The sequence below is a fragment of the Diceros bicornis genome, chromosome 6, assembly GCF_020826845.1.
Source record: "Diceros bicornis minor isolate mBicDic1 chromosome 6, mDicBic1.mat.cur, whole genome shotgun sequence".
NCBI classification, from domain to species: Eukaryota; Metazoa; Chordata; class Mammalia; order Perissodactyla; family Rhinocerotidae; genus Diceros; species Diceros bicornis.
Genome location: NC_080745.1, coordinates 13,319,628 through 13,342,216, shown reverse-complemented (window position 1 = coordinate 13,342,216; position 22,589 = coordinate 13,319,628). Strand labels below are relative to the sequence as shown.

The following is a 22,589-nucleotide window of genomic DNA, read 5'->3' as shown; positions in this document are numbered from 1 at the left end:
TTAATTTACTTGGAGACAGTTTGATCCTTTAAGTTTTGATTTATGATTTGTTTGGTGGATCTGGAGCAGTGTCCAGTCTGGGGTTAATTATTTTTCATTATTGAGTCAAGACTTTCCTGAGTACTTATGTTGTGAATTATGAGGTTTTCCAGTCTGCCTGGTAGGAACAGGCACTATTCCAACCACTGTGTGAGCATTGTTCCCTCTAATAGTCTTGGATGGCTCTTTTCCCAGACCTGGGTAATTTCCTTACACAAACATGCTGGTCAATACTCTACTAAATACTCAAGAGGGACTCTCTGTAAGTCTCTGTAGTTCTCTTTGTCCTCAAAATTCTAGCTTTTTTTGTTGCCCCACACTCTCAGCTCCATGTTCTCAAATCAGAGAGTATTCTGGTTCTGTTTGGGTTGTCTGTGTACTGTGTGCTGGAAACTCTCTGAAGGTGGTAAGCTGAGGCAATTGTAGGGCTATGCTCAATTGTTTTCCATCACTCAAGAATCCCTATATTTCATTGCCTGGAGTCCAATGTGTTGAAACCCATTGTTTCATATATTTTGACTGGATTTTTGGTTATTCCATGTGGGAAGGTAAATATGGTCCTTGTTATTCCCTCTAAGAATCTGGTTTTGTTTTATTCTGAATTTCTCATTATCTCTGACTTCTCAGCATCAAGCACAGGACCTGAAACAGAGCAGGTGATCAATAAATGCTCATTGGATGGGTAGGTGGGTGGTTATGTGGTGTGTTGTATATAGGTTAGTGAATGATTGGATGAGAGAGAGAGGGAGAGAGACACAAAAAGAGAGAGATAGAGAGACATTGAGAGAGACTTAGGAAGAAAGATCTGATACAGCAGCATTTCATATAGAAATCTGATTTTCACAAAACGTTAATTTATCCCCATATTTGGTCATCTATCTCTGACTCTCTTTTGTGCATTCTCTCTCTCTCACACACACACACACACACACACACACACTAAGAGTCAAGTACCTACAGCTCGTGGTTGTTGTGAACCTTTTCTTGTGGCTTGTTCAAGAGATGGAGAAACAATAGAGATGTTTGGAAATGACTGGGCTGTTTTACCTTTCGAAACAATGGCTTTATACCGCATGCGCTTTTATAAAAAGCTCAATAGTTACTCAAATCTGTGTCGACCCAACTACTTTATGCACAACCCATTTTATCACTCAATGTGCAGCCAGGACTAACTAGGTAATATTTGGTTCCAGTGTCTTAATGAGGTTTAGAACAATCTCCTACTCTTTCTTTGGCAAAACTTGTTTTCTGCCTCCTTGGTGAAAATTCTGGTCCTCAGGCATGATGCATAAATTCTTCATTCCTCTTTCCATTCTTTTTGATCCTTCTGGGTCCATTCCATTGAAAGTTTTTGTTACCCAAAGATCACTACAGTTTCTGTTGGACTTCATGTGGGAGCTAGTGCTGTGATTGCTCCTCCTTTTATGAAAGTCACGGGCAATTTGGAACAGAGTGGCCCACAATGACACATAGCAGCTTCATGAAAGCAGTAGGCCCTGGAGGTAGACACCAATTTATTTGCTTACTAATTTATTGCTTGTCTTTTTTCTCTACTAAACGGAAGCTCCAGGAGAGCAGAGAGTGTATCTTTGTTATTTGCTGCTGTCTCCTCAGTGCCTACAACAGTGTAGGCACATAGCAGGCACAGGAAATATTCATTGAATGAGTGAAAAATGAGGAAACCAAGTCTCCGAGATATTAACTCACTTGCTGGGATATAACGTCAGTGACTGAGCCAGGACACTAGGCCAGGCGTGTTGCCGCATTGCTCCAAAGCTTGTGCCCTTTCATGTACTCAATGGCTCTCACGAGGAAGAGTCCCAGAAACCTCTCTTCTAGTTGAATGCAGGGACAAGGAGGGTGCACATGGCCCAGGAAAGAGAACCAGATCTGATGCCCTTGCTGAGAACTTTCTGGATCAGCCACTTGAGGGAGGGGGGCTGTGTGTTCAGAACAATGAATGCTGCAGCAAGTCGTATGGAATAAGCCGGGCAGCCAGCTGCATGCGGCAGGAGCGGCAATGTGCGCAGAGGGCTGGAGAGCTCTGGGTGCTGGTCGGGTGCCAGCACTGGTGTGACGTGGTGTGGTCTCTGCAGGGAGGACACTGCTCCCACAGAACCTGGCTGTGCACAGCGGAGGGGTCTGGCTGTTCTTTCAGGAGGCTCTACCCATGGAGGAACTCTCTAGGGCTCTTGGGACATGCTGTCCACCAACTAGTTGGAATCAGTCAACAGAGGGAAGGTAGGTTTCAGCTTTTCCGGTGTTTAAAGAAAGCTTTCAAAGCCAGAAGTACCTGGGGAGCATATGGTCAAGAGGCCGTGGTCTGGCTTGCCGTGTAACCACGAGTCCCTGAGGAGGAGGTTTGGCATTTTGACGGCTAAGTGTGGCAGGGGTGGGACATTTGAGGCATTGAGTAAAATGGGCCACTTTCTAAATGGGACTGTGATTTATGAGGACGCACATGGCCCTCAGCCTATGTTTGATTGAGTCTGGGGATAATCAGGACTGGAAGGGGAAGGACATGAAGAGCTTTTCAGGCTCGAGGGAAGTAAAGGCTGTGTGTGAGCAGATGCAGGTACATAGCAGAAAGGAGGGGCTACTTCTCGGTGGGGACTGGCCCACAGGATCTGGTGACAAGTGGGAGTGGAGAATGGGCAGCACAGGTGGACACAAGCCCACTCCAAACACTCTTCTGTGGGGACTGGAAACTCCTGAAGGTCCTGCCCCATGGAGGTCCTGTGTGGGCATGCTCTGCTCCCCTCCCTCCCAGAAGCTGGTGCTACGTCCCAGAAAGTCCTGGTGGATGGTTTGTGTGGATGAAAACACAGCCTCCCTGGGAACCTCACTGAGTAGAGGGAAGGGGGTTCCTGAGGGGAAAAGGTGCATGAGCCCCCATATCTTTGTTTTTCTCCACCCCAGCACCCCACCCCAAGTCTCCACAGAAACAGACCCACGGTAGCCAATAAACCCCCAGTGTAGCCTTTTTTCTATCGCTTCCTCTCTGCTAGGCCTAACGCACTCAAGAGCTGCTCACAGCTGTGACCTTTTGCTGCTTCTGAGAGCACACAGATCTGACAGGCCACAACCTTGTGTTTTTCAAGTTTTATGATGTCAAAGATGACTCATTAGGTCGATGCTAGCTTTACTGATTAATCTTACTTATGCACATGTCTTATTTCTCCCTGAAGGTTTGCTGGGAGTGTTTATTTCTGCTACACTTGGAACAAAATCCCAGCCAGGTCTCCAGAGCATTGCATATTGCAGACTCCATCCTTTGGCCCTCCACATTAATTTCCTTCAAATGACACCAAGGGGCCAATATGTTGCACACACACCTTTGCTTTGATGAAATTTTTGCTTTCATTTCTAATCATTTGTGTAAAAAGCTCGGGTTTGGGTTTGTTTAGACCTTTTGGGCAGGGAATTGGTCTCCTCCAAACCGTTTCCAAATTACTTCCACTTTGGAATCTTGCTGAGCCTGGCATTTTCTCCCCTGCACCAAAGGTCTCACTTCCTTTATCAGTCAGAAAACAACACACACACCGGCTACGATTCCCAACCCTCACCTCCAATAAGGATTTAAATGTTTTTTTAATTAAAGCTGTGTTTCCAAGGCATTAATTGTTTGAGATGGTTTGCATTCACTTCTTGAATATTGTTTTGTTATGTTGAGATTTTTCCTGGGACCTTTGCTGATTTCTGTTCCTTTGCTCTGAGGTCCCTACCTGTATCATTTCTGTATTGACTCAGGCTAGAACAGCCAGCTACAAATAAAATACCACATTTCTTGAGCAGGAAATACAAAACAGGGTAACTTTATGAAAAATACTGCCACTGGACTCCATAATAGTTATTCTGGTGTGCAAGACAGGCCAAGCTGACAGGAGGGAGATAACAGGGAGGTGGAGGTAAACGTAAGGAAAGGAAATATGGGCTAAACGCGGGGGGCTGCACTGAGGATGAGAACAAAGGAGGAGGAGGAGGGAGGAGTCAGCAATGCCTCCCCTGGTCTGCAGGGCCCGGAGGCTGCCTCTCAGCACGTGTCAGGTCCCAGGGAGCTGTGGAGACAGGCCTGTTTCCAGCCCACTCCTGGGGGTTCTGGTGGTCTGAAGGGGGCCTTGGAATCTGTGTTTAACAAGCACATCCAGATGCTGATGCAGGTGTGTCTCAGAACACAGTATGAGAACCACTGTTCCAAGCTAAGAAGAGTGTGCTAGACCCAGGAGGTAGAAGGAAACTCTCTGGCAGAGCCTTCCAGGACCTCACGTGCCAGCCTGCCATCTATTTCATAAACACCAAACAATTGCATCTGAGGTGCTGTGTTAGGCAGGGAGGATACAGAGGTACATCGTTTTCTTTCTCTCTCTGCCTCAGGCTGTGTTAAGCATGAAACAAGTACTCAGGCCTCGTTATGCAGCGCGATCCAAGCTCACATTGATAGAGTGTCATGCTCTATTTGAAAAATATTATTTACAGAACACGGGAGAAGCTACTAATCGAGTGAAAAAACAAGTGCCATGCTTATCTTCTCTACGTTTCTTAAAATCCAGTCTTTAAATAACTGAGGTGTCAGTGGCAGATAGGGATGTGTTTTGGAGCCTTTGGCAGGTCCCTACAGGTGAGTTGCAATGCAGGCCCTTGGGATTGAAAAGCCCTGCCATCCTCCACAGATAACTACTCTCCTTTTGAGAAACAGTTCTTGCCCTGTTACTGGGTCTTAGTAGAGACTAAACACTTAACCAGGGCCACCAAGTTACCATGCGACCTGAGTTGACCATTATGAACTGAGTGTCATCTGACCTCCCAAGCCATGATGTTGGGTGTGTGCAGCAACATTCCATCATCAAATGGAAGTGGCAGATGTGTGATCGGGCCTAAGCAAGTGAGTAACGTGAAAAAGTGGCCCTAGTGCCCATGGCCCCACTCCTGCTACACTGTCTTCTCTCCCATTCTGCACCTGTGGCCTCAGGGGGAGTTCCTTATGGTCAGTTGACAGAGGAAGAGAAGACTCGGGGCTGGTTGACAGATGGTTCTGCACAATATGCAGACACCACCTGGAAGTGGACAGCTGCAGCATTACAGCCCCTTTTTTGAGACATCTCTGAAGGACAGTGGGGAAGGGAAAGCCTCCCGGTGGGCAGAACTTGAAGCAGTGCGCCTGGTTGTTCACTTTGCGCACTGCTTGTGGAAGAAGAAATGGTCAGACATGTGATTATGTACCAGTTCACGGCCTATAGCTAATGGCTTGGTTAGATGGTCGGGGACTTAGAAGGAATACGTTTGGAAAATAGGTTACAAAGGAATTTGGGGAAGAGGTATGTAGATAGACCTCTCTGAATGGGCAAAAAAGTGAAGATATTTGCATTTGATGTGAATGCTCACCAAAGGGTGACTACAGCAGAGGGGGCTTTTAATAATCAAGTGGACTGGATGACTTGTTCTGTGGATACCAGTCAGCCTCTTTCCCAGCCACCCCTGTCAGCACCCCATGGGCCCATGACCAAAATAGCCATAGTGGCAGGGGTGGAAGTTATGCATGGACTCGGCAATGTAGACTTCCACTCACCAAGGCTGACCTGGCTATAGTCACCACTGAGTGTCCAATCTGCCAGCAGCAGAGACCAACACTGAGGCCCCAATACAGCACCATTCTTTGGGGTTATCAGTGAGCTACCTAGTGGCAGGTTGATTACATTGGACTGCTTCCATCATGGAACGGGCAGCATTTTGTCCTTACTGGAATAGACACTTAATCTGGATACGGATTTGCTTTCCCTGCATGCAATGTTTCTGCCAAAACTACCATCTACGGACTTACAGAATGCCTTATCCACTGTCATGGTATTTCACACAGCATTGCTTCTGATCAAGGAACTCAGAGAACAGCAACTGAAATGTGGCAATAGGCCCATGCTCATGGAATTCACTGGTCTTACCATATTTCCCACCACTCTGAAGCAGCTAGCTTGATGGAATGATGGAATGGCCTTTGGAAGACTCAGTTACAGTGCCAGCTAGGTGGCAATACCTTTCAGGCTGGGGCAAGGTTCTCCAGAAGGCTATATATGCTCTGAATCAGCATCCAATACATGGCATTGTTTCTCTGACAGTCAGGATTTACTGGTCCAGGAATCAAGGGATGGAAACGGGAGTGGCACCACTCACTATTACCACTAGTGACCCACCAGCAAAATTTTTGCTTCCTGTTCCCACTACTTTATGTTCTGCTGGTCTAGAGGTCTTGGTTCCCGAGGCAGGAATGCTTCAACCAAGAGACACCATGATGATTCCATTGATCTGGAAGTTAAGACTGTCACCTGACCAATTTGGGCTCCCCATGCCTCTGAATCAACAGGCAAATAAAAGAGTTATGGTGTTGGCTGGTAAGATTGATCTTGACCACCAAGGGGAAATTGGACTACTACTCCACAATGGAGGTAAGGAAGAGTATGTCTGGAATACAGGAGACCCCGTAGGGTGTCTCTTAGTATGAGAACTGTAATTGTCATGAGTATTTCCTCCTTATTTTGCTATGGATATATTTGTACGTGCAACAGCTTGCCTAGGTGACTGAAACTTGGACTCAATGCTGGCCTACATCTAATGAGATTCAGATACTGGAACTGTCCTGGCATGATACAAAGAATGGAATCCAAAGGCTATGGAGGTAGGAATGTTGTACTGGGTTTATCACGTCAACCTGTATATCTAACCTCCACCTACATTCCAGAAGAGGGCCAGAAGACACTCTCTTCACTAAGGAATTGAGAAATACATTAGTGACCAGAGCACCTGCACCCATGAACAGCTCTGTGGTTTTCTTTTGCAGGTCAGATATGACTCTAGGGGATGCTGACATTGAGATAGGCTCTCTGGTTTCAATAGAGATGAGATCCCAGAGTAGTAGAGGCCAAGAGGGAGCACTTATTCGTCAAAGACACATCTACTGTAAAGGGAAGCAGGAATGTACAGGCAATCAGAATGCCTTGACTCACAGAGATCTTTGGCAGTGGCCAATTTATCGCAATCTTCCTAAGAATGAAATTGACGTACAGTCTGCTACAGCATTGCTTGATCTATATAACAAGAAAAACTCTAGGTTTGGTAGCCAAAAATCTGACTTGAGTCATGGCCTCTCCCCTTGTTTCTAGATATAAGGCAATTCACACATTCAGGACCCCTTGAATGAAGAGGCCCCTTGAGGAAAACCCTGTATCACTGCCTCAAGTATACACTGTAAATCTTACTCTAATCCTTCTCCAAAGGCACCCAGAGCTGTTTGCTAGCATGACTGTGCATTTGGGAAAGGAAATCTCCAGACCTCTCCAAGATTACTAGACACTGACCCTGGGGACCCAAATTCCTGGGGATCCAAAATGCCACAGTGGCCCACCACTCAGAGTGGGGATTTATGGTGGTCAAGTGATAGATGGAATCTTAGTCCAAGTCTGAGTCACAGTGGGCCTTGTTGGTCCACAGACCAACTCTGGGATTATTTCTCCAGTTCTTGATGTATAATTGGAGTAGACTTACTTAGCACCTGGTGGAACACCCACATGGCTTCTCCGACCTATCAGGTGAGGACCATTATGACAGGAATAGCTAAGGATTAACCTCCACTTTCTCCAACATAGTAAGCCAGAAGCAATACTACATCCCTGGGAGAATTGCAGAGATTAATGCTACCATAAAAGACTTGAAAGGATGTGATAGCTATCACATCCCCATGTAACTCACCAGTTTTGTGCAGAAGTCAGAAGGATAATGGAGAATGACTGTAGACTACTGTAAACTTAATCTAATGGTGACTCCAATTTCAGCTGCTGTCTCAGATGTATAGATTTACTAGAAAAAATAAACAGATCTCCTGGCATTTGGTATGGACCTAGCTAGTATCTTTTTCTCCATACCAATTTATAAGGATCACCAGAATCCATTTGCTTTTACCTGGCAGGGTCAATAGTATACCTCCACACTCTTGCCTCAGAGCTGTGCTAATCTCCTGCTCTCTGCATATTATAGTCCACAGAGATCTTGATCATCTTGACATTTGACAAAACATCACAGTGGTCCACTACATTGACAATATTATACTTATCAGATCTGATGAGCAGGAAGTAATAAGTTCTTTAGATGCCTTAGTAAGATATACGCAAACAAAAGGGTGGGAGATAAAACCATTCCTGGTACCAATTCTGTATCAATTAGGGCTCAATTGGGAGTGAGAAATCACATATTAATTTGAATTAGACAGTTTAATTTAAAGAATTAGTGGAGTGACGTCAGCATCATGGCAGAGTGAGCTTCCCCCATTGAACTCTCCCCTTCTGAGACACAACAAAAAGGACATTCATATTCCAACAGAAGCTATTCACACAACACAGGGGACGTCTGAGGCACCCAGGCAGCTGTACAGCCGAGGACTGAGGTGCTAGAATCTCCAGAGTAAGTGGAAGGAGGTAAGAGGAGCTCCCTTCCTTCCCCAAGGACTGCGACCCAGAGACTGAGACCATGTGGCTTTCAGAGGAGGGGAGGGGCAGCTCGCCGTATGGAAAACAGTGCTCTCCAAGACCCCTCACAGCCTGAGGGGATCCCCCTGCAGAAGGAGCGGAACTGTTGTGAGGGTAGTTTCAGCAGGCTAGCCCCTCAGGAGAGCAGAGAGTGACAGTGAGGCAAGAAACCTCTGAGATTGGGGAGGCAAAAGTAGGCGCCCCTCCCCCACTGGCCCACCCAACTGGTGCTTCAGCTCAGCCCCGTCCCCAGAGGTGGCGGCCCCCGGGCGCCCAGCCTGACCAGCAGTGGGGCGAGACTGCACTCCCGCACCAGAGGCAGCGGCAGCTTAGTCGCCACCACGCCACAGCCCCAGCTGCTCCAGCTGGACCAAGCCACAGCCCCAGCTTCCCCAGCTCCACCGTGCCATGGCCCCAGCTCTTTTGGCTGGAATGTGCCCCGACCCCAGCTCCTTTGGCTTGACCGCCCTCCATCCCCTGGCTCCAGCTGCTTCGGCTTGGCCTGTGCCCGGGCTCCAGCTGACTTGGCACCAGCAACTTTGGCCCACTGTACTCCAGTTCCAGCTTCTTTGGCCCAGCGGCACTCCAGCTCCTCCTTCTTTGGCCCAGCACACTCCAGTTCCAGCTTCTTTGGCCCATGGCACTCCAGTTCCAGCTTCTTTGGCCCAGAGGCACTCCAGCTCTCCCTTCTTTGGCCCAGCATGCTCCAGTTGCAGCTGCTTTGGCCCAGCGCACTCCAGTTCCAGCTTCTTCAGCCTGGTGGGTGCTCCAGCTCCTCCTTCTTCGGCTCAGCGCACTCCAGTTCCAGCTTCTTCGGCCTGGCGGTGCTCCAGCTATTCCTTCTTCAGCCCAGTGCATTCCAGTTCCAGCTTCTTTGGCCCAGCAGCACTTCAGCTGCAGCTGCTTCAACCCACACACACCCGAGCCCCAGCTGCTTTGGCCTAGCTATGCTCCAGCTCCAGCTGTTTCCACACTTCCCCTCCAGCAGTGTCCACTCAGCCACACCGCAGATCAGCCAGGGGCTGACAAGAGTGCCCACAGATTGAGGAGGGCCAGAATACACAGCCCTTGACCCCCACCCAGCGGCAGCAAGAGGAAACTGGGACCATATATTTTCACTATGAGGAAAGGTAAGCCAACAGCAACAGGCACCATACAAAAATATATTAAATCTCCAGACCAAAGGAAAATGACAAGCACCCAGAAGTCAACCTGGAAAGCACAGAAATGTATAACCTTAACAACAGAGAATTCAAAATAGCCATCATAAAAAAGCTTAATGAAATACAAGAAAACAGACAGAAAAGTCAGTGAAATCAGGAGTTTCTTCACAAAAGAGGCTGAAACTATTAAAAAAAAAAAAAACAATCAGAAATCTTAGAGGGGCCGGCCCCGTGGCTTAGTGGTTAAGTGCGCGCGCTCTGCTGCTGGGGGCCCGGGTTCGGATCCCGGGCGTGCACCGACACACCGCTTCTCTGGCCATGCTGAGGCCGCGTCCCACATACAGCAACTAGAAGGATGTGCAACTATGACATACAACTATCTACTGGGGCTTTGAGGGAAAAATAAATAAAATAAAACAAAAAAAAAAATTTAAAAAAAAGTCTATAAAAAAAAAAAAGAAATCTTAGAGATGAAAAACACAATAGAGGCGATAAAGACAAATCTGGAAGCCTTAAGCACCAGAGCTGACAATATGGAGGAAAGAATTAGCAATAATGAGGACAGCAATGCAGAAGTGCTCTGGATGGAGGAGGAAAGAGAATGAAGACTAAAAAGATATGAAGAAACTCTCCGAGAAATATCCAACTCAATTAGGAAATCCAACATAAGGATTATAGGTATTCCAGAGGGACAAGAGAGGAAAAAAGGAGCAGAGAACTTGCTCAAAGAAATAATAGCTGAGAACTTCCCAAACCTGGGGAAAGAGCTGGAAATACCAGTGAATGGAATAAATAGATCTCCTAAATAGATCAACATGAAAAGACTCTCTCCAAGGCATATAGCAGTAAAGCTGGCAAAAGTCAACGACAAAGAAAAAATATTAAGGGCAGCTAGACAAAAAAATAAATAAATAAAAAATAACATAGAAAAGGATTTCCTATCAGGCTCTCAGCCTATTTCTTGACAGAAACTTTACAGGCCAGGAGAGAGTGGAATGATATATTCAAAAATCTGAAGGACAAAAACTTTCAGCCAAGAATACTCTATCCAGTGAAAATATCCTTCAGATATGATGGAGAAATAATAACTATCCCAGATAAACACAAGCTAAGGGAGTTCATTGCCACAAGACGCCCACTACAAGAAGTGCTCAAGAAGGCCCTCATCCCTGAGGGAAAAAAGAGACAGGGGATTCAAAGTTTTGAACGAGGAGGAAAATAGGTCGACAAAACCAGAAAAATTGCAGTCCTCTATCAAAATAGACTAGCAAACACTTAATTATAAAACCAAAGATCAAGGGAAGGTAAGCACCAAGCATAAATATAACCTCATCATGTTAAACACAAACTCACAACACAAGAAGGAATAAGATGTGACAACAATAACATAGAAGGGGAAGAGGAAAGGGATCAAATCGACTTAGTCTAAGGGAATAAGAGGCCATCAAAAAACGGACTATCACAGCCACGAGATTTTTTATACAAACCTCATGGTAACCATTAACCAAATAATCAGAATAGAATCACACGCGATAAAGAAAGAGAAAACTAAGAGAACCCCCATACATAACTACCAAACTGCATGGGTAGTCCGAAACACATAGGACGAGAAACAAAAGAAATGCAAAAGAACCAGAAGAAGAGTGATAAAATAACAACAACAAGCCCCCATCTATCAATAATTACCCTAAATGTAAATGGACTGAACTCTCCAATCAAATGACACAGAGTGGTGGGATGGATTACAAACAAGACCCAACAATATGCTGCCTCCAGGAAACACATCTCAGCTCTAAAGACAAACACAGGCTCAGAGTGAAAGGATGGAAGACAATACTCCAAGGTAATGGCAAACAAAAAAAAGCAGGTGTTGCCATACTTGTATCAGACAAAGTTGACTTCAAGATAAAACAGATAATGAGAGACAAAGAGGGGCAATATATAATGATAAAAGGGACACTCCACCAAGAAGACATATCACTTTTAAATATATATGCACCCAATACAGGAGCACCAAGGTACATAAAGCAACTATTAACAAACCTAAAAGGAGATATTAACAACAACACAATAATAGCAGGGGATCTTAACACCCCACTCTCATCAATGGACAGATCATCTAGACAGAAAATAAATAAGGAAATCATGGACCTAAATGAAAACCTAGATGAGATGGACTTAATAGACATATACAGAGCACTCCATCCAAGCACAGCAGATTACACATTCTTCTCAAGTGCAATGGAACATTCTTAAGAATAGACCATATGTTGGGAAACAAGGCATGCTTCTATAAATTTAAGAAGACTAAAATCATAACAAGCATCTTTTCAGGCCATAAGGCCATGAAGTTAGTAATCAACTCAAGGAAAAAACCGGGAAAGTGACAAAGCTGTGGAGACTCAACAACATGCTATTAAACCACCAATGGATCATTGATGAAATTAAAGGAGAAATCAAAGCATATCTGGAGACAAATGAAAATGAGAATATACCATACCAACTCATATGGGATGTGGCAAAAGCAGTCCTGAGAGGGAAACTCATAGCAATACAGGCCCACCTTAACAAACAAGAAAAAGCCCAAATAAGCAACCTCAAACTACGCCTAACAGAATTAGAAAAAGAGGAACAAACAAAGCCTAAAGTCAGCAGAAGAAGGGAAATAATAAAAATCAGAACAGAAATAAATGAAATTGAAATTTAAAAAACAGTAGAAAGGATCAATGAAACAAAGAGCTGGTTCTTTGAGAAGATAAGCAAAATTGACAAACAGCCAGACACACCAAGAAAAAAAGAAAGAAGGCTCAAATAAATAAAATTAGAAATGAAAAAGGAGAAATTACAACAGATACCACAGAAATACAAAAGATTATAAGAGAATACTATGAAAAACTATATTCCAACAAATTGGACAATTTAGAAGAAATGGATAAATTCTTAGACTCATACAACCTCCCAAAACTGAATCAAGAAGAAATAGAGAACCTTAATAGACCAATCACAAGTAAAGAGATTGAAACAGTAATCAAAAACCTCCCAAAAAATAAAAGTCCAGGAACAGATGGCTTCTCTGGAGAACTTTACCAAACATTCAAAGAAGACTTAATACCTATCCTTCTCAAACTATTCCAAAAAATAGAGGAAGATGGAACACTTCCCAACACATTCTACGAGGCCAACATCACCCTGATACCAAAGCCAGGCAAAGACAATACTAAGAAGGAAAACTACAGACCAATATCCCTGATGAACACAGATGCAAAAATCCTCAAGAAAATATTGGAATACACCAATACATTAAAAAGATCATACACCATGATCAAGTAGGATTTATACCAGGGACACAGGGATGGTTCAACACTTGCAAATCAATCAACGTGATACACATTAACAAAATGAGGAATAAAAACCATATGATCATCTCAATAGATGCAGAGAAGGCTTTTGACAAGATCCAACATCCATTTACGATTAAAACTCTCAACAAAATGGGTATAGAAGGAAAGTACCTTAACATAATAAAGGCCATATATGACAAACCCACAGCCAACATCATACTCAATGGGGAAAAACTGAAAGCCAACCCTCTGAAAACAGGGACAAGACAAGGGTGCCCACTCTCACCACTCTTATTCAACACAGTACTGGAGGTTCTGGCCAGAGCAATTAGGCAAGAAAAAGGAATAAAAGGAATCCACACAGGCAATGAAGAAGTGAAACTCTCGATGTCTGCAGATGACATGATCTTATATATAGAAAACCCTAAAGAATCCATTGGAAAACTATTAGAAATAATCAACAACCACAGCCAAGTGGCAGGGTACAAAATCAACTTACAGAAATCAGTTGCATTTCTATATACCAACAACGAACTAACAGAAAGAGAACTCAAGAAGACAATCCCATTTACAATTGCAAAAAAAGAATAAAATATCTAGGAGTAAATTTAACCATGGAAGCAAAAGACCTATATAATGAAAACTATAAGACATTATTAAGCGACATCAATGATGACATAAAGAAATGGAAAAATATTCCATGCACTTGGATTGGAAAAATAAACATAGTTAAAATGTCCATACTACCTAAAGTAATCTACAGATTCAATGCAATCCCAATCAGAATCCCAAGGACATTCTTCACAGAAACAGAACAAAACATACTAACATTCATGTGGGGCAAGAAAAGACCCCGTATAGCTATAGCAATCCTGAAAAAGAAGAACAAGGCTGGAGGCATCACAATCCCTTACTTCAAAGCAATCCCTTACTACAAAGCAATAGTAATTAAAACAGCATGATACTGGTAAAAAACAGACACATATATCAATGGAACAGAATTGAAAGTCCAGAAATAAAACCTCATATCTATGGGCAGCTAATCTTTGACAAAGGAGCTAAGGACATACAGTGCAGAAAAGAAAGTCTCTTCAATAAATGGTGCTGGGAAAACTGGACAGCCACTTGCAAAAGAATGAAAGTAGACCACCTTCTTTCGCCATACACAAAAATTAACTCAAAATGGATCAAAGACCTGAAGGTGAGACCTGAAACTATAAAACTCCTGGAGGAAAATATAGGTAGTACACTACTCGTTATCAGCAATAAAGGGATCTTCTTGAATTCCATGTTTACTCAGACAAGGGAAACAAAAGAGAAAATAAACAAGTGGGACTTCAACAGACTAAAGAGCTTCTGCAAGGCAAGTGAAACCAGCATCAAAATGAGTAGGGAACCCACCAGCTGGGAAAAAAATATTTGCAAACCCTATATCTGACAAGGGATTAATCTCCATAATGTAGAAAGAACTCACACAACTGAATAACAAAAAAACAAACCACCCAATCAAAAAATGGGCAGAGGAAATGAACAGAAACTTCTCCAAAAAAGACATACAGATGGCCAATAGGCACATGAAAAGATGCTCAACATCACTAGTCATCAGAGAAATGCAAATCAAAACCACACTAAAATATCATCTTACACCTGTTAGAATGGCTATAATCACCAAGACAAAAAGCAACAAATGCTGGAGAGGCTGTGGAGAAATGGGAACCCTAATCCACTGCTGGTGGGAATGCAAACTGGTGCAGCCTCTATGGAAAACAGTATGGAGATTCCTCAAAAAATTAAAAATAGAAATACCTTATGATCCAGCTATCCCACTACTGGGTACCTACCCAAAGAACCTGAAATCAACAATCCAAAGAGGCTTATGCACCCTTATATTCATTGCAGCATTATTCACTACAGCCAAGACATGGAAGCAACCCAAGTGTTCCTCGACTGATGAATGGATAAAGAAGATGTGGTATATATATACCATGGAATACTACTCAGCCATAAAGAAAGACAAAACCGTCCCATTTGCAACAACATGGAGGGACCTGGAGGGCATTATATTAAGTGAAATAAGCCAGAAAGAGAAAGACAAACAGGGCATGATTTCACTCATATGTGGAAGATAAACCAACACACGCACAGATAGAACTGTTTGGTGGTTACCAGGGGCTAGGGGGATGGGAGGTGGGCACAAGGGTTGGAGGGATGCACTTATATGGTGACTGATAAAAAATAATGTACAACAAAAATTTCACAATAAAAAAAACCCTAAAACAAAAAGAAAAGAATTAGTAACTATCATAGGAAAATGGAGTAATAAGGGATGGGGTAGTAAAAAATAAAGATAACTCTAAAGAACACACGAATAGCAGATATAAGAAACAGCCACTATTCTAGGACTGAGATAGAGCACACAAGGAAATGGTCCCCTAGGGCTGGGAAATCATGTGTTGTTGTAGGTCCTTCCTTCAGGGACCCAGTCTCTCCTTCAGTCAATAGGTTTCAGGTGTACAAATTGGCTTAAGTCCAGAAACTGGGCAAAAGATTATGTTATAGGCTGAATGTTTGTGTTCCCACCCAATTCATATGTTGAAGCTCTAACTCCCAATGTGATGGTGCTTGGAGATGGCGCCTTTGGCAGGTAGTTATGGTTAGATGATGTCATAAGGGTGGGGCCCTTATCATGGGATCAGTACAGTTATAAGAAGAGACACAGAGAGCTTGCTCCCTCTCTTTCCCCACATGTGCACAAAGAAGAGGTCATGCGAGCACATAGTGAGATAGCAGCCATGTACAAGCCAAGAGAGGCCTCAGAATGAAACCTACCTTGCCTACACCTTATCTTGGACTTTCCAGCCTCAATAATGGTGAGAAATCAATTTCTGTTCTGTTAAGCCACCCAGCCAATGATATTTTGTTATGGCAGCCTAAGCTGACTGAGACAGATTTTGAGTTTTTATTGGAATGGCTGCCCTCAGCCTTCTGCACATCCACCCTGGCTTTCTTTTAAATATTTAGATTGAGCAATACCCTCATTGACTGCCCACCTCTCTTGTTCTTAGGAATTCCATGTTCTACTGTTTCATCTCCATATCTCTATAAGCCAGGCTCCTAACCACATATCCTGGCTCTTGTTGGTCAATGTTGGCTGGGTCTTAACGATCCTTTCCTCCCTTAGTGGCCAGGTTATGTTGTGACTTGACCCTAGTTATTGGTCTGGTGATTAGTAGAGGGGGTGGGTCCTGAGGAGGTGTGTGTTGTCTTGCAAAGCAGAGACCTCCCCTGTCTTTAAGCAAGGGGAGGGTAGGCTCTGGCCTTTAATAAGGAGGAGGTACTACTTCTGAAGACCTAGAGAGTTCAGGGGGATGTGGTTTCAAAGTTCTCAAATGCATCAACCCAGATGTCCTGTCTCAGGGTCCCATTCCTTCTCATCCCTGGCTCTGACCTTGGCATAGGAGACTTCCTGGGGTTGAGAATTCCACTTTCCTCGGAGTTCCACTACCTTTATAGCTATAACCTGGGCCTGATCTCAGCTCTTCCTGCAAGAGATAAGAATCTCTATGTTGCCAAGAACGCTCTCTGACTTTCACACTATGCTTTTAACTGATGATTGATCACCTTCAGCTTTTCATTGTCTTTCTTTCATTAAGTATCAACGGCACTCGTAAGAGCCAACCAATTTCATTGTCTTTATGATCATTACTTCTCTTGAACTTCTCAGAATCTTGAGACATTACACCTGTAATATCCTTTTACCGCTGCCTCATTCCAGGGCATGACTGGTCTAAGTTTTAAGAATTGCACTGTGTCAGTATGCTAGGGGCTGTCTACTCCACCTAACCCAATTATGGGGTCCTCATTGTCAGCCAGTGGGTGATACAATCCCAAAACCCTGTTTTAGAATCTGCTTTCTTAAACCACTCCTGACTCCAACTGTTTTAGGTCATGAGCCCTGGGAAATGGACTCTCAGGCAGAGGAGTTTACTGGGAAGTGCTCATGGTAACAGCACAGTGTGGAAGTGAGGGAAGCAGGACCGGGCAGAGGGAGGAAGTTCAACTGGAAGGCAGTTGCACGAAAGGCAGAACTAATCCCTTCAGAGCGCTGGAGCCGAGCTGGCCCTTCACAGGTGTTTTGAATTGTGGCATGGCGGCAGGTCTTTGTGCCCCAACATTGACCAGCCATTAGAGGGTAGGTAGCTTTGGACAAGGCAGCTAGCTCCCGTTAGCTGAGAGCAACTTTTGTGGAAGGACACACAAACCCACCTACTGGTTGTTTCCCCAGTCCCCAAAGATATAATTGGAAGGCACATACTAGATAGCTGACAGAATTCCCACAGCGGTCCCTTGGCCTACGGGGTAAGAGCTATTGCAATAGCTTCCGAAACTGCTCCCCCTCATCTCCATTCAATACAGTAAATCAAAGATAGTATTGCATCCTGGGGGCAATGGCAGAAGTCAGTGCCCCCTGCCTCAATCTGGAGGGCCATCCCAGCTCCAAGGCTCCCTGTGGGATGAGCCAAGGCCTGTGTTGAAAGGACATTGCAGTCCACTTTTTCCCTCCGCCCAATCTTGCTTCCCTTGCTCCCCATAAATCTCCTGCACACAAATCTCTGCCTTAGTGCCTGTTTCCTGTGGGACCCAACCTAGGACACTGCCCATGACAGATCACTGAGAAAAGCAGTTTGTAAAACTGCATCCGTTGTGAAATTCTGTTGACACGAGGCAGCAGAGAGGTTAGAGCACAGCTTCTGGAGTCCAGCTGCCTGAGTTCTAATCCAGGCTCTGCAGGGTGACCACAGGAAAGCTGTTCAGCTTCTCTGGGCCTCAGTGAATCCTAAAATGGGGATAAGAACTGTATTTATCTCATAAGAATATAAGTACCTATCTCATAAGTACTTATGAGTACATAAGTACTTCTGAGTGTTGTGAGGATTAAATAAGTTACTATGTGTAAAGCATTTTGTACACTACTAACCCATGGCAAGCCCTCAGTTAAAATTAGTTGTAATTACTGTGTCAAATTATTTACCTCCATATTGCACGGATACCTGAAGGATGTAAACCAGAGTTGACAGTGGTTGTGCCAGTGTTGGGATTTCTCGGTTTTTCTTACTACTTTTTGGGGGTGAATTTCCTAAAACAAGGCTGTGCTATCTCTTTATATGTATAGAAAAAAATTTTATATATAGAGAGAAGAATCATTTAAAGAGAACTAACCACTGCTACTTGTACCTTGTCAATGTGGTGGATACCAGGCTGCCTCCCACCCCCACTTGGACCTTCCATCTTACCTGGCCTCTGGGCTCTCTCTGTGCCCCTGAGCAGCCCTTTCCCCTCTGTCAGGCCTTGGCTTCAGCTCCTCACAATGCTGCTTGTCAGATCAGCCTCCAAATACCTCACCGTATCCTCCTCAGGAAAATAATGCCTGTCTGTATTCATTTTCTATTGCTGCACAACAAATTACCACAAACCTAGCAGCTTAAAACAGCACCCATTTATTAGCTCCATGACTAGAAGAGAGTGTGACTCTGTTCAGTTTCACAGGCTAAAATGAAGGTGTTAGCAGGAATGAGTTCTTGTCTGGAGGCTCTGGGGCAAACATCTGCTTCCAAGCGCATTCTTATTGTTGGCAGAATTCAGTTCCTGGGGTTGTAGAACTATCTCCCCTGTTTCCTTGCTGAAAGTCAGCCCGGGGCAGCTCTCAGCTCCTAGAGGCTGCCTGCATACCTTCCCATGTGCCCCGTCCATCTTCAATGCAGCAGCAACACATTGGGAATCGCTGACTTCCCCTTCTGCCACCAGCCAAAGAAAACTCTGCTTTTAAAGGGTTCAGGTGATTACATCAGGCCCATGTAGAAATCGCTCTATGTTAATGTCAGCTGTGCCATATAATGTAACCTGGTCACAGGAGTAAAGTCCATCATACTCGCAGCCCTGGAGACTCTGCAGGGCATGTCCAGCGGTGTGCATGTGTATGTGGGGGATCATGGAGGGCATCTTGGAATCTTGCCTACCACACTGCCCCAATATCCAGCCCAGGCCCGGGACACCTACCCTCATGGCCCCAACCCCTGGACATAATAGTGAGGGGAAAAGTAAGGAAAACCAAGGAGTGCTCTTGGGCTTCCTCAAGAGTTACAGGAGCTGGAGTGGGTGTGGGGTGTGTGGGACAGAGAGCTACAGAAAGAACTGAGTGGCCCGCAGGATGGAGGGTTTAGATCTGGGATAACTTGCCCAGGCTGACAAGCTGTTCCAGTGGCCCAGATACAGCTTCTGGAAGTTCCCTGGAACTTGAATCACAGCTGATGAGATGGTGGGGACAGAGAACAGGAGGAGCAGTGGGAGAGCAAATTCTCCAAAATTCTCTTAACCATTTTCATAGTCACATGTTGGCATGTGCAGTGGTTCTCAAACTCATCTGATCCAATGCATCCATTTCTTCTATAACAAATATTTCTTAACACCCCCTACACACACACACACACACACACACACACACAAAGTCTTTGTAATCAGTATAATGCCCTCGCTGAATAAAATAAAAGGGAAATAATTCATAATAAAATAATCCTCATTTCAACATGTGGATGCTTGGGCAGGCCCACTCGGACACAACACGAATAGTAAGATGCTTGTGTGTGTATGTGGAGTTGCCTTGAAAGCGACAAGCTACAGGGCAGACTGCCCCAGGTGTTATTCCAGAGAGGTGGATACTAGCAGGGGTGTTGCCATTGGGGATGTGACTTTTAAAATGCTGCCAAAGTCCCAGCTTTCTCACTCACACAGAAGTTGCATATCCGCAAAATTCCTTAGTAAAACCATGCCAAAAGGACTTTATGTTACACGGAGTTCAGGTCTAAACTCAGATAATTATAAACAGGATTTTTACCTACACAAATGGCTGGGAAAGCATTTGAAAGTCAAGTGGAATGTAGGACAATTCTCCCTTTTGAATCCTCCGCATTGAGAATGTCAGAATTCCAGACCCCTGCCCACTAAATGCCTACAGTGCGGCCCCATCATTGTGTCCACTGCCTCCCTCCATGAGGGCCACGACATTAATGGTGGCCTGTGAAAGCATGCCAAGGATACGCAGAGAGTGGGCATCCTGAGTGCTACCTTTTTTTTTTTTTTCCATTTTTTGGAACAGCCAGAAAACTGGAACAGTTCCTGTGGAGTTAGTTAATAAGACACACGAACTTGCAAATTGCATCTGGGTGGAGGAGCTCTCTGTGGCCTCATTTCTGCTGGCCCTACACTTCTCCTAAAACATATCACTCGCTGGGTGACACTTTCATTATTTACTGCTCTGAGGCTCAGAGAGCAAAGCGCCAGGCTGGGCTCCACTCATTCATTAGTTTAAATTAAACCCTCTAATTTTATTTATGCTGCCACAAACCAATTAACAGTTTGCCAGCAAAGAGCAGGAAGTCGTAAAAAGCATCTTGAGGAATCTGTGGGTCTCTAAACACAGACCTCACAGAAATGAGGTGGGCTGTGGACAAGAGCTCCCACTAGGCTGGAGGGGGCATGTTTTTGAAGCTTCGCCACTTCGTACAACCTTGGAACAGCCAATGGCTCTGAGATCTGCTGTCCCCAAGGGGCTGATGCATTGAGGGGCAGAGGCTATATCTCTTTATGTGCAGTGCCTGACAGTCTGTGTGACCGTGGGAGAGGGCTGGGAGTGACATCCTGTGTCCCTGGAGGGAAAGGGCCGAGGTTGTGGGGCAGCAGAGATCTCGTTCCCCAATCACTAGGGGAAATGGTAACTGACCCAGGCAGTTACAAAACAGTCTGGTGAGTGCTGTGCTGGACTAAAGAACAGACAGCAAGGAGGACTTCCTGCAGCCTGAAGGTGAGGGTTAGGAAAGCTTTATGGAAGGGCTGGAATTTGAGCGAAATCATGGAGAACTTGTAGACTATCACCACACTGACGACCTGAAGAGGAGAAGGACATGAGCAAGGACTCAGGCATTTATTCCTCCACTTTCCAAGGGCCAGGAACATTGCTAGCACCAAATATTAGGGAGAGAAAAATGAATGAGAGAATGTAACAGGCTGAATTGGGGAGTTTTAATCCAACAATATACAAATGTGATTTTTCCCCCTCTGATAACCACTGCTACCAACTTTACTTTTTCAGATTCTTTTTCTGTTCCTGAAAGTGGGGAGGAAAGAAAACTTGGTCTCTTGCCAGACTACATTAACCAGGTCACATGTGATAAGTTTGGCCAGTATTCCAATTCAGGTTTAAAACATCTGTGTTCTTTCTGGTAAATATTCAGCTTATTTGAGTATTACGATCCTCTGCCCAGGTCTTCAGAAGCAGTGAGCTGCTGGCAGGGGAAAGCATGTGGCCTGCCCTTCCTCTTGGCCTCTCCTCCCTGCCCCAGGTGTCTGTGCCCATGCACAGCAGTGGGCTGGGACCATGTGAGGAAGGGTCCCACTTAAGGATGGCCTGCACTCGGTGGCAGAGAAGTGGCTCTCTTTCTGCCTGCTCCTTCCTGCATCTCCTTTGAATGCCGGTGATCTGTACAGCCTTTGGAGTCCCCGAGGATCTGCTTGTTCCATGGGTGACAGTGCAGTGACCTGCTGGCTGCCCGTGCCTTTGTGTAAATGGCAGGTCCTCTCTGGTACCATGAGCCCTCAGAAGGAAGCCATCTTGTCTTCCACATCTCTGGCACTGAGCATTGTGACAGCCTTCTGGGTCACCATCCATATCAGTTAGCTTTTGCTGCATGACGAAGTACTCCAAAACATAGCGCTTAATACAACCAGTGTTTATTAGTTCTCACAATTCCCTGGGTCAGCTATGAATTTCTCTGGTCTGGGTCAGCTCTGCTGATCCCTGAGGTCAGCTAAAGGCTCAGTTCTCAGTTGGGGCTGGATGGTCTAGGATGGCCTCACTCACATGTCTTGAGTTGACCTGATGTCCAGTGGGCTTATTTGCATGGCAGATGTCACAAGATTTCTCAGAGAAACAAGAGCTCAAGGCCCAAGACACTAGGCTTTCAAAATAATTGTTTTATTGAGATATAATTCACACACCATAAAATTCACTCTTAAAATGTAAAATTCAGTGGTTTTTAGGATATTTGCAAAATTGTGCAACCATTGCCACAATTTCATTTCAGAACATTTTCATCACCCCAAAAAGAAACCCTGTACTCTCTAGCAGTCATTCTCCAACTCCTTTCCCTCAGGCCTTGGAAACTATTAATCTACTTTTTATCTCTACGCATTTGCCTATTTTGAACATTTCATATAAACGGATTCCTCCAACATGTGGTTCTTTGTGCCTGGCTCTTTTACACAGATGATGTTTTCAAGGTTCATCCATGTGGTGGCATGTGTCAGTCCTTCATTCTTTTTATGGCTGACTGATTTTCCATTGCATGGATATACAACATTATGTCCCTCTATCTATCAGTTGATGGACTTTTGGATTTTTCCACCTTTTGGCTATTACAAATAACACTGCTACAAACCGTTGTGTATAACTTTTTTTTGTGTGGGCCTATATTTTCCATTCT

The 22,589-nt window shown here is 44.6% G+C and overlaps 1 long non-coding RNA gene across 2 annotated transcripts in view; it reads right to left on the bottom strand.

The window, feature by feature from the left end:
- The window catches only part of LOC131406951 (uncharacterized), a 40,882-nt gene that overhangs the window by 10,556 nt on the left and 7,737 nt on the right, over nt 1-22,589 (bottom strand). The window lies entirely within an intron of this gene.